Source organism: Vombatus ursinus, unplaced genomic scaffold, assembly GCF_900497805.2.
Source record: "Vombatus ursinus unplaced genomic scaffold, bare-nosed wombat genome assembly UNPS02014832.1, whole genome shotgun sequence".
In the NCBI taxonomy this organism is placed as follows: domain Eukaryota; kingdom Metazoa; phylum Chordata; class Mammalia; order Diprotodontia; family Vombatidae; genus Vombatus; species Vombatus ursinus.
In genome coordinates this window covers 27177604-27191440 of record NW_020954610.1, presented here as the reverse complement: position 1 = coordinate 27191440, position 13837 = coordinate 27177604, and positions in this window count along the sequence as shown.

Below are 13837 nucleotides of genomic sequence, written 5' to 3'. Positions count from 1 at the left end.
TAATTGTTTTCTTGTTGCTGTTCCTTCCATTTACAACTGTTGTAGTCATGTATATTGTTTTCCTGGTTCTGCTTATTTCATTTTGTATCAATTCATATGTCTTTTCATGCAGGTCTGTATTCATCGAGTTCACCATTTATTACTCACAGTAATACTCCATTTCATTCATATGCCACAGTTGGTTTAGCTATTCCTCAATGGATGGGCATCTGCTTTGTTTCCAGTTCATTGCTACTACAAAAAGTGTCCTTATAAATATTTTGCTTCATATAAGGTCTTTCTTATATTACTGATATCCTTGTCATATATGCCCATTAGTGGAATCTCTGGGTCAAAGGGTATGGTCATTTTAGGTACTTTCTTTGCAAAATATCAAATTACTTTCTAGAATGGTTATATCAATTTGTAGCTCCACCAACAATGCACTGAGGCATCAGTCTTTCCACAACCCTTCAAACATTGACTGTTTCCATCTTTTGGCATCTTTACCAATTTGTTGATTGTGAAGTAAAACCTGATTCTGATTTTATTTAAATTATCTTATTAGTAGTAATTTGGAAAGATCATTCAAATTGATGTTAATAATTTGCAAATTTTTGGTGGGGGATGTTTCTTTATACCCACACTTATCTTATTGGTGGATTATCTTTTACATTTTTATAAGTTAACTATCTATCTTGAGTCTCATATCCTTGGGATAATTTAGGTGGTACAGTAGATAGAGTGCTGGCCTGGAGTTAAGAAGACTTATCATTCTGAGTTCAAATCTGACCTCAGTCACTTCCTATCTGTGTAACTGTGAGCAAATCACTTAACCCTATTTATCCCACTTTTCTTGTCTGTAAAATTAACTGGAGCAGGAAATTGCAAACCACTCCAGCATCTTTGCCAAGAAATCCCCAAATTGGGTCATGAAGAGTCAGATACCACTGTAAATGACTGAAAACAACAACACATATACACACACACATAATAAATATATATATATATACACATACATATGTATATACATATGTATTTATATACATATGCATATGCACGTATGTAAACCTCTTCTGTATTTTATTGTATGATTTAAATTCAGTTTGCATATTAATTTCAATTTTTTTGGTAGAATATAGCATATGATGGTCTAAATCTAAGTTCTCCCAGACCAATTTCTGGTTTTCATGATAGTTCTGATCAAATGGGAAGTTCTTTACTATGTATTTTATGTTTTGGAATTAATTGAACATTGGTTTATTTAGTACCATTATTCCTCCCATGAAGATATATGATTATGAATTGTGGAATACCACAATCTCCAAAGGATTAAAATTGAGTCCTCTGAATGGTAGAGATATAGCCTAAATTGCATATAGAGCTGGCATTGGATACAGAAAAACCTGAGTTCAAGCCCTGACACTTACATATATGTTTTTTGTTTACCCATGGAAAGTCACTTAGCCTCTTAGTGCTTCAATTAACTTTTTTTTTTTTTTTAGTGAGGCAATCGGGGTTAAGTGACCTGCCCAGAGTCACACAGCTAGGAAGTATTATGTGTCTGAGGCCAGATTTGAACTCAGATTCTCCTGACTCCAGGTGCTCTATCCACTGCGCCACCTAGCTGCCCCTCCAACTAACTTTCTAAAACAATCATTTGGAGAGAAGGTGATGATGACATGTAGGTCACTGAGCTTCCTTAACAACAGCTCTGTACAATAATGAAATCATAGGTCTACTCCCTATTTCTCCAAAGGGCAATGGAGAAGGACTTGTTGGAGAAGAATAAACTGCAACACATTACTAATAAAAAAAAAAAGGTGCAAAAGAATCAGGGTAAAAGATATCATCAAAGGGACTGGAAAAGATTGTAGGACAGTCATGTGGTAAGAAAAAGGAATAACTAATGGACATTAATATCTATGAAATATCAAAACAACCAGCAGGTCAGGTATATCTATGTTGGAGGACTTAAAAGAAAACGTATGCAAGAGCTACACGTAAGATGATGGCATCCATAATATGGATGGCTTGTGATATGAACCAATATAATGATTGACCTCATCATCAGATAATAGATTCATCCAAGTAATAAATGTATTTTAAATCAACAGGTTGCTTGGAAGAAGCTATGCATCCTTCAGATTAAGCAGCATATGTCCAAGAAAATATCTTTCTGTTTGGAAGTTGAGAAAAGTAAGGACAGTAACTGTGCAAGCATCAGCTCTAAATCTATCCAATAATTTGCCTGGATTGGATGCAAAACATTGTGGAGTGAAAGGTTCCTAGAATTAGTCAGAAATTAAAAGGTCATCTACTCCAATTCCTACATTTTATAGGTGAGACAATTCAGATCCAGAGTAGTGAAAGGGCATGCCCAAGATCTCACAGTCATTGAGCACCCGGGTCAAAATTTGGTCAGAAATCCACTGATTCCAAATCCCACTTTTTCCATTATATCACATTGCCTGAATCCTATTTAAAACGATTAGTTATCTCATTTTTTCCCTTGAGGATACTAGTAATAGGGAACTATTTGGGCCCTGAGACAAACCATTCCATTTTTGGACAGTTTCAAATTGTTGGGAACTGCCCTACCCACACCTAATTTGCCAATATATGTTGAGTCAAAAGTTACCTGCCTCTAAAATCTATGCATTATTCATGAATATGCCCTATAGGATCAAGTTGATTGGATTTTATAGGAATTTATTTCCTCCACATATTTCCCATCCTGTATGTATATAGCTATTGTTGTTATTTTTCATCAAAGAACCGAGCTTTACTATTATCCACATTACATGTTATCTTATTAGCTTCAGCCTATCAATCAGACTGCAAGTATAATTTTGGATCCAGATTTTGTTATCCAAAGGAGATATGCATACATACTATACGTGTATGTGTACGTGTAGTGGGAGTGGGGTTATTTGTTTTAGATCACAATGTCTTTCACATTTGGGAATAAGCTTTGCTTCTTTTTACCTCTTCAAGAAGAATGGGAAATGAAAGAATAACAAAAGTTAACATTAAAAAAAAGTTAAATTAAAAAGCAAGATATGTGAGGAGATGGGAAGAGAATAGAAATTCTGCTTTGACCATAGCAAGCTCTATACAATAGATTTCTTTCCTGAACAATTTAGTTTAAATCAAATCCTGATTTAAGTTTTATTTATACTATTTATATGATTGATTTTATATAATTAATTATATATTATAAATGTGTGTGCATGTGTCTATGTATGTATATGAAAATAATATTATGCAGTGAAAGGAAAACTAGGCTTGTAATCATAAGAGCTAGATCTGAGCCCAAGTTCTAATTCCTACTAATCCCTAGGTGTATGACCCTGGGCAAATCATTTAACATCAATTTCTTTATCAGTAAAGTGGAAATTGTCATGTTTATGCTATCTATCTCACAGCAATGCTATGAGTAAACAACTCTACAAACCTTAAACACTATGCAAGTATGAGCTTTACTTATTATTATAAAATGTACTTCTCAATTTTGTACTATGCCCAGATTTTATAAACACATCACCTACACCTTCACTCAAGAGACTGATAAAATTCCAAACTGATGAAAAGAAAAAGGACTAGGAAAGAACCTTTTAGTATTCCAAAATAGGCTCCCTTTACAATGATAGTGCCAGGCACACCATAGGTGCTTAATGGGTGCTTGACGATTGTTTGATTCAATGATATCAATCCATTAACCAAGAATAATTGGGTTTTGTTATTCAACTGGTTCCAACTGAAAAAACTACATTATCATCTTTTCCCAAAAGGATATCTTAAGAGATTTTGCCAAATACCTTGCTAAAATTTAGGTATGTTATATTTATAGATATAATATATTCCTAAATATGTAAGTCTTGTAACTTTGTTCTTATTACAAAAGGATTTTTCCTTTTATGAAAATATGATTCCTTTACATGGTGAATTCTTCCAGAACATTTAAATCGGGACTTGATTTAAATTAAATTGTTCATGAAACAAATCTATTGTATAGAGTTTATTATGACCACAGCAGAATCTCTACTCTCTTGCCATCTCCTAATTTATCTTGGTTTTTCATTCCCTGCTACTTTTTGTCATTCTATCCTTTCCCATTCTTCTTGGTAAGGTAAAAAGAAGAAAATCTTATTACAAAACATAAGACTTTGGAATCTAAAATAAAAATGCTAGAAAAACTTATATTCCAACATTTTCAAAAGAACATCAGGTTTAGAAACAGAGGGTCTTTGTTTGAATCCCAGCTCTGATACTTCTAACCAATAGGAAGAAACAATTAACTGCTCTGGGCCTCAGTTTCTTCATCTGTAAAATGAAAGAGTTATTTTAAGTAATCCCTAAGTCCTCTTTCAATTCTGAAATCTATAATGCTAAACTTGAGCTTTTTCTGCACACTATGCTTTTATTTATCTTGATTAAGATTTAGTCCTATGGTCCTGAATATAATTTATATATAAAGTCACAGAAGTGTTTTTCCAAGCAATACTTTACACTTTGCTATATTGATGATATATATTTCCTGTAAATTGCACACTGATAGGAATATCTGGGACTCTAGGTTAATCATCTTCATTCTGTCAAGTGTTGATTTTATTTTAATGCTGTGATATATGATTATAGATGTCAGGTGTAATGTGGATGATTTTGCAAGGAACTTTAAAATTTCTGACTTCAGGGAAGAATGTTTCAGGGTATTGAAGATTAGTGTCACCACACAGTTATAAATTCTTCACAGACTGCATACATAAGCCCTGTGCCCATACATGAAAAAACAGTCTCCTTCCTTTAATCTTAGAAGGAAGGTGAAATTGAAATCTTATGAGAGGCGAGAAATGACCAACACCCATTTGAGAGAGGACAGAGTTTCTCCATGTTGTTGGGTGGTGGGGCAAGGAGGGAAGGAAACAAAGAGACAGGGATAGGGGGAGAAAGATGGGAAGATTGGGAATTGGTACTGCTGCTGTTGTTTCTGCCATCAATGTTGCTATACCATTTCTGAGTGTGCTATAATGTCTCATTACATTTATATTTATAATTTGACTAATTTTTCATGCCCTATAAGCATTTCAGAACTAAATATTTCTGTCCTGCCCTTACAAAGTGATATTCACCATTCAATTACATTCAACAAGTATTTATTATATACTTACTGTGTGCAATATACCGTGGTAAATGTTAAGCATACAAAGATAAATTAAATACTCCCTTGTATCAATTAATCAACAAGTATTTAAGTGTCTAAGTGCCAGACACTACCCAAGATACTGGGGGTACAAGTAAAAGAACATATTGATCCCTACTCACAGGAAGCTTACATTTTAATGTATTATAGCTTACATTATACTACTAATGCTTTTAATTGGTTTGCCAGTATTAGAGATGGATTTGTATGGACCAATACTCTCACTCACTCAATCTTCCTTGTGACAAATAACACATATTTGTAAAAGGGTAGGTAGGAATTAAATATACAGTCTAGGTTTGCTAAGAATCCATGATTTATCATGGTAATCTAACCTCCTAAGCATTTGTAGACATTCTGAATTTTATTAGTTAGACAGAAATTATACAATATTGCCTGGCTGATTATGGAGAGTGATAAACAAAAGAAAAGCAGAGTAAATTACATACATCCACATTCATGCCTTGGAAGGAATGTAAGTGAAGTCACAATTAGGCAACTGCTATTGGCTACTGAACAGCTCTGGACATCCACAATAACACATTCATACAAATTCTAGTGTGTTTGCTTATTTGCTCTGTGTGTGTGTGTGTTTGTGTGTGTGTGTGTGTGTGTGTGTGTGTGTGTGCTGATGTACATTCATATGTATGTGAGTGGTGAAGGCATGTGAGCATGTGTGTCAGGTAAGTCTGTCTGAAGGATGTTTCCTTTAAAAAACAAAAGTATACACTCATCAGCTAAAATGGAGATATTGCATATGGGAGGCAATCAGTGTCAAAGTTACCATACCCCACCATAGTCATTGAGATTATACCTAAGGCACTCTGTCCAAGCCCACAACTCATCATCCTCTTCATTTTCTTTGCCCAGACAAGGTCAATTGCTCAGTATAGGAGTCAGTTCAGTGATATGGCACTTTTATGTGTCATATACACTCAATATTGTTTTGTATTAGGGGACACCATGATTTAGTCAATGGGTCAGCTCTGGAATTGGGAAAAAACTAAGTTCAAATCATGCCTCTACCATGTACTAGTTATGTGACCATGGGTAAATCACTTAATCTCTTAGTGCCTCCAGGCTACCCTCTAAGACTATGTGTCATAGGTGATTTGTAGATGTAAAGTAATAGAGGAAAATTCTATATCAGGAGTTCTCTACATTGACAAAATCACAGCTTCAGAATAACAACAAAAATATAAAAAAAATCTTAGACCCAATTCATCTTAAAGCATTATAAGTTTGACAAAAGTTTCTTAAGCACCCACAATGTGCAGAACATTTGCTACAGATGAGGGAGTTAAACAGTTTAGATAAGACATGTCTTTACCCTCCTAGTGCTTAGATTATAGTTTAGGGCATACTCTTTATGAACATAGACAATATGATGCGCAATAACATATAACTGCACTAGAAGGATGCCAAAGTGTTAGGTGAATTCAGAAGGAGGACGTTTTTAATTCCCCTTCTCATCTGATTCCTAAATTTCTTTGGACATCAATATCATGACTCAATTGCTGTTTCATCTTGGAGTTTTTTCTCAGACTCTACAGCCCCCTCCTTCTGGTACACCATACCACACTTGCAGTCTGCTAACCCTAGAATACCCCACTAGGAAACCTTGTCTCCTTTTTTCATGGGTAAGTTCCTTCTGGAATCTTCATTTTCTGTAGCTGCCCTGGGCAGTTTTGTTCCCCTTCTGTCATTTTTCCTGACTTTCATTGGTATTAAAAACCATGGCCCTATTCCAGGTAATTTCATCCCCACCCCCATTTTTTAAGGAGTGTTTTGTCTTCCTCCATTAGAATATGTTTCTTGAGTACAGTCATTATCTTTCTTTTTGCTTTTTTTTGTATCCCCTGAACTTAGCACAGTGACTAGCACATAGTAAACACTTGATAAATGTTTCCTCCTTCCCGCCCTCCCTCCTTTCCTTCCTTTCTTCTTCTCTCTTTCATTCCCTCTATCTTGCCTTCCATTCTCCTTTCCTTCCTGCCTTCCTTCCTTCTTTGCTTTCTTCTTCCATTCCATTTTTCTTTTTTTTATTAATTTATTTATTTTTAGGTTTCAACATTCAAATCCTCAAGATTTTGAGTTCCAAATTTTCTCCTCATCTCTCCCCCCACCCCAAGTTGGCATACATGCTGTATACCCCTTCCCCTAATCTGCCCTTCCTTCTATCTCTCCCCCCCTTCTCTTATCCCCTACCCCTTCTATTTTCCTGTAGGGCAGGATATATGTGAATACCTCCGTTTCCTGTATTTCTTATTTCCCAGTTGCATGTGAAAACAATTTTTAACATGTGTTTTTAAAACTTTGGGTTCCAAATTTTCTCCCTTCCTCCTTCCCCACCCGCCCTCATTGAAAAGGCAAGCAACTTGATACAGGTTATACATGTGTAGTCATGCAAAACACTTCCATAGTAGTCATGTTGTGAAAACCTAAGTATATTTCCCTTCATCCTATCCCACCCCCCGTTTATTCTATTCTCTCTTTTGACCCTCTCCCTACTCAGAAGTGTTTGTTTCTGATTATCCCCTCCCCCAATATACCCTCTCATCTATCATCCCCCTGCTCTCTTGTCCCCTTCCCTCTTATTTTCCTCTAGGGTAAGATAGATTTCAATACCCAATTGTTTATGTTATTCCCTCCTTAAGCCAAATCCTATGAGAATAAGATTCACTCATTCCCTCTCACCTTCCCCCATTTCCCCTCCACTGTAAAAGCCTTTTCTTGTCTGTTTCATGCGAGATAATTTACCCCACTTTTCCTCTCCCTTTCTCCTTCTCTCACTATAATCCTCTCTCACCCCTTAATTTTATTTTCCAGATATCATCCCTTCATCTTCAACTCACGCTGTGCCCTCTATCTATCTATCCATCTATATATGTACATACATACATATAATTTTTCCCTCTCACTATCCTAATACTGACAAAGGACTCATGAGTTACAAATATCATCTTTCCATGCAGGAATGTAAACAGGTCTCTTATGATTTCTCTTTCCTGTTTATCTCTTCATGTTTCACTTGAGTCTTGTATTTGAAAGTCAAATATTCTATTCAGCTCTGGTCTTTTCATCAAGAATGCTTGATGAAAATGAATGACCATTTTTTACCCTGAAGGATTATACTCAGTTTTGCTGGGTAGGTGATTCTTGATTGCAATTCTATCTCCTTTGACCTCTTGAATATTATATTCCATGCTCTCCAGTTCCTTAATGTAGAAGCTGCTAAATCTTGTGTTATCCTGATTGTGTTTCCACAATACTTGAATTGTTTCTTTCTGGCTGCTTGCAATATTTTCTCCTTGACCTGGGAACTCTGGAATTTGGCTACAATATTCCTAAGAGTTTTCCTTTAGGGATCTCTTTCAGGAGGTGATTAGTGGATTCTTTCAATTTCTATTTTGCCCTCTGGTTCTAAAATATCAGGGCAATTTTCCTTGATAATTTCTTGGAAGATGACATCTAGGCTCTTTTTTTGATCATGACTTTCAGATAGTCCAATAATTTTTAAATTCTCTCTCCTGGATCTATTTTCCAGGTCAGTTGTTTTTCCAATGAGATATTTCACATTTTCTTCTATTTTTTCATTCTTTTGGATTTGTTTTATGTCTTGATTTCTCATAAAGTCACTGGCTTCCAATTGCTCTATTCTAATTTTTAAGGAAGTATTTTCTTCAGTAAGCTTTTGGATTTCCTTCTCCACTTGGCCAATTTTGCTTTTTAGGGCATTCTTCTCCTCATTGGCTTTCTGGACCTCTTTTGCCATTTGGGTTAGGCTATTTTTAAGGTGTTATTTTCTTCAGTATTTTTGTGGGTCTCCTTTAGCAAGCTGTTGACTTGTTTTTCATGATTTTCTTGCATCATTCTCATTTCTCTTCCCAGTTTTCCCTCTACTTCTCTTACTGGCTTCTCAAAATCCCTTTTGAGCTCTTCCAAGGCCTGGGACTGATTCATATTTTTCTTGGAGTCTTTGGATGTAGGAGCTCTGTCTTTGTTGTCTTCTTCTGGTTATATGTTTTGATCTGCTTTGTCACCAAAGTAAGATAATATAGTCTGACTCTTTGTGCTGATTACTCATGATCCCAGCCAATTACTTGAGTTTTAAACTCTTTGTTAAGCTAAGAGTCTGCTTCCAATGTGTAGAATTGTCCAAAGCTTTGGGGGTTTGTACAGCTGTTTTCAGAGATACTTCTAGGGACCTGTAAATTTTCAGTTCTTCCAAGGTGGTGTGATAAGGGGCGAGGTGTTTCCTCTCCACCTCCACAACAAGCTCCACCATGCCAGCACTCCTCCTTGCTCCAGGACCGCCACCCAGAACTCTGACCCAGATCCAAGCACAGGTAAAGCAAGAGAATCCTGCACTAGCAAAGAGATCCTTGCAATCCCCCTCTGATCAGCCACTCGATTCCCCCTCAGTCTGTGTCCCAGAAGTTCAGGAAGCAGTCACCACCCCAAGGCCAGGCTCAGGGACTGGAACTGAGACCACTGTGCTTCTCTCTCTCACTGCAGACACAGACTTTTCCCACTGACCTTCTAGGTTGTCTTTGGCATTCCTGGGTTGAGAGTTCTGGAAACTGCCACAGCTACCCCTAATTCAGTCCTCTGAGGCCTGCTTCAGGTTCTCTGAGACCTGCCTTGCCTACGCGCCCATGCCAAACTGTGCCCCTCTCCCAGCCCGATGTGATATACCTTTCTAATCAACCATCTAGGTTGTCTTGGGCTGGTAATTTGTTTCACTCTGTCTTTTTCTGGGTTCTGCTGCTTTAGAATTTGTTTAGAGACATTTTTATAGGTATTTGGAGGGGTTTGGGGTACAGCTCAAGCAAGTCACTGCTTTCACTCCACCATCTTGGTTCCACCCCTCTCATTTTTCTTAATGGTAGGGGCTAATCAGAGAAAGCTTCTAGGAGGTGAGGAAATTGATTTAACAGGCATTTGTAAATACTTTCATAGACAAGTAATTGTAGAGCCCAAGCTGGAAGATGACTTAGAGGTCAGTGAGTCCAACTGCCTCAATTTTACCAAGAAGGAACCTCAGAGGGGCAGCTAGGTGGTGCAGTGAATAGAGCTCTGGCCTTGGAATCAGGAGGACCTGAGTTCAAATCCAGCCTCAGACACTTAACACTTAACTAGCTGTGTGACCTTGGGCAAGTCACTTAACCCCAATTGCCTCACCAAAAAAAAAAAAAGAAAGAAAAAAAAAGAAGGAACCTCAGCTGCAGAGATGTACAGTAACTTGCTCATTGCCTCACAGTTAGCAGATATCTGTGTTGGGGTCTGAACTTGGGTCTTCCTGATTTCAATTTCAATACTCAATTCAAGACAACACATTGCCTCACTGAAATATAATTCCATCCTCCAAAGAAATTGGGATCAATGGGCATGATTCAAAATTGGCCAATTTAAACTAGAGTTCCCAGTAAATGACTCACATAGAGGCTTCCAAGGGTAAAATGAAGGCATGTGTCACCTCCTCAATGTGAGAGCAATTGCAGACAAAATACATCTGTGGCTTGTTGCTGACAAGTCACACCTCTGATCCACAGCACTGCTTAATTTAACCATTTTAAACATGTTAATACATTTCCCTGTTTTAAATTCCTGCTTAGTGGAAAGTTTCCCCATTGAGCATCTGATTTAATTTTGTCTGCTTGGATGCCCTTTAGGTAAAGGACACCATTCAATATCAGAATTAGAAGTATTCTATTCATTTCTTCCCCTGCAGCCTGAGGAGAAAGAGAAAGAGGAGAGCAAAAGGCAGGGACTCAAATCCAGATGCAGCAATTCTCTAGCCACTGAGCAATGAGGTTTCATACTCTGCTGGAGGACCCATTCATCTTAATCCATCTGGAGAGAGGTCTACTTGCAATATTTCACAATCTAAGTACTTTCTGACAAATCTATTAATTATGCACTCAAACAAATTATTTGCTGCCTGTGGAGAATTGCTGCTGGATTTTTCTCTTAAACCAGAATCCATGTTCTTTTTTCTCTTTTTAACTCATTCCTGTCATTGACATAGTCGTATTATCCCTATTATTTTGTAATCTTCAGTCATTTTAAATTCTGATGTGGGCAGTAAGAAGATTGGGGGGTTGAAGCTCAACAGTGAAATAAGGTAGCTAAGGTGATAATTAGTGCAAGAAAGACTTTTTTGGAACTCTTTCGTGTCCCTTTTGTTCTCTAATTTTCTAGCCCTAGCCATTAGCTCCACTGACCAGTGAGCCTTACCATTTATGATTCCTTTTCCTAAGTTGGAGAGATAAGTCCTCCTCCTCAGCTCATGAATAACAGCTTTATAAACACACAAGATGTTCAAGGGGAAAAATTCAGTTCAGGGTAAAAATTGGAGCTTTGTTCTCACTAATTTAATGATCACACTCAAATTCAAGGACTTTTTTCTCAAAGAACTCAAAGCTCTGTTACTACTAGCTCCTTATGATCACAATGTTTCCTACGGGAGAAAAGAAAAAAACAAATTGCTAAGCCATGCTTCCAGGCGAAGGCCTGTTGCCACTAATCTTAACAATAATAACAACAAGAAAAAAAAAGATAAATCAATATGATCTCCAGGAATGGAAAACTTTGGGCGTATAAAAATTATTGTATCCAGGCTACAAATACTCACAAATGTACTGCAAATGGGTAAGCAAATGACAATTTGAAATAAGGTAAAATGGGAATTCAGGAAGCCAGAAACTCTTTACTTCAATGTCCTTTCTATCTACTTATCATAGATCTAGAGCTACAAGAGTACTTAGAGGATTTGTAGCCAACATCTCATTTTTCAGCTAAGGAAACTGATTAAAAAAGTAAATAACAAAGTATATGTAAAATAATACAAATGATTTTCAAGAGATATAGTATGTGTTAAAACTAAAGGAATAAGGATATGCTTTGTGTAGGAGGTGGTGCTTTGAACTTTGGTAATGAAGGAACCTGGGGAATACAAAAGGGAGGAGTGATGATGTATTCCAGATATGAAAGATCACCTGTTTAATGTCATGGATTTAGGAGATAAATGCTATGTTTAAGGATCATCTATAGATTGTATTTGAATTCCTATTATTTAGCATGTGCCTGTTAATAAATGCTTTTCCTTTAATTAATTCATCCAGACCTGTTTGATTAGAATAGAAAGGATATGAAGGATAGAAAAGACTTCCTGGAGTGAAGAGGGTGTAGTAACCAGCCAATTGCCAAAACTCTCCCATATTCACCTCCAAACAACCATAAAATAGCACCCCCAAACAAATCCTGTAACAATAGGACCAGCAGAAAGATGAGGTGAAACAATCTTTTAGGCCAAGAAACTTGGAAGATTGGCAGGTAATAGAGGAATGCCATCAAGGACAGGAAGTATCCCAGCAAGCCAGCAGCAAACTCCACCTGAACAAACCAGGAGAAGATCCTGAGCCCCAGTATAGCAGAGCAAGCAAATGCCAACACCAGGATTCCCACCTGCCTCAGCATAGCCAGGATAATTGTCAGACTACAGCTCCAAGGATCCCCACATGCTTCAGCATAGGCCTGGGCAAACAGGCAGCCTCCAGCACTCAGACCACCATGTGCTACAGTGTAGCCTTGAAAAATCCAGAAACACCCCAATAGCCTCAGCACATGCCACCACTAGGACCCTGGCTCAGCATCAGGTAAGCTGCCAGACCCCTACAGGTTTCAGCAGAGCCAGCCACCCCAACACCACCCCTCAGTACAGCACTTGATACAAAAATCCCCCATGAGCCTCAGGGCAACATCAGTACGTCACCAGGTAAACAGCCAGCTCCTGCAGCCTCTGGCACAAGAAGCCTAAGACAGTGACCCTTCCAGCCCATGAGCAGAGCTAAAATTTAAAAGATAGGGAAACAGCCAAAAAAGATGAGCAAAAAACAACAAAAAAAGAATATGACCATAGAAAGTTATTATGGTGACAGGGAAGATAAACACAGAAATTCAGAAGAGGACAACAATGTCAAAACACCTATGGGCAAAACCCCAAAGAAAAATGGGAAGTGGTCTGAAGCCCAGAAAAAGTCATGGAAGAGCTCAAAAAGGAGCTTAAAAATTATATACAAGAGGTAGAAGAAAAACTGGGGAAAAAATAAGAGTGATGCAAGAGAATTATATAAAAAAAGAGAATAGCTGGGAAAAAGAAAACAACTGTTTAAAAAGTAGAATTGGTCAAATGGAAAAGGAGATACAAAAATCCACTGAAGAAAATAACTCCTTAAAAAGTATATTTGGCCAAATGGAAATCAAAAAACTAAATGAAGAAAACAACTACTTAAAAGTTAAAATTAGGCCACTGGAAACTGATGACTCTATGAGATAATAAGAATCAATCAAACAAATTCAAAAGAATGTAAAAATAGAAGAAAATGTAAAATACCTCATTGGAAAAATATCTGATCTAGAAAATAGACCTAAGAGAGACAATATCAGAATAATTGGACTACCTGAAAGCCATAATCAAAAGGAGCACCTGGACAGCATCTTTTAAGAACTTATCAAGGAAAAATGGCTCTGCTGCCCTAGAACCAGAGGGCAAAATAGACATTGAAATAATCAACCAATCACCCCTGGAAGATATCCCAAAATAAAAACTCCAAGGAATATTATAGCCAAATTTCAGAACTGTCATGTCAA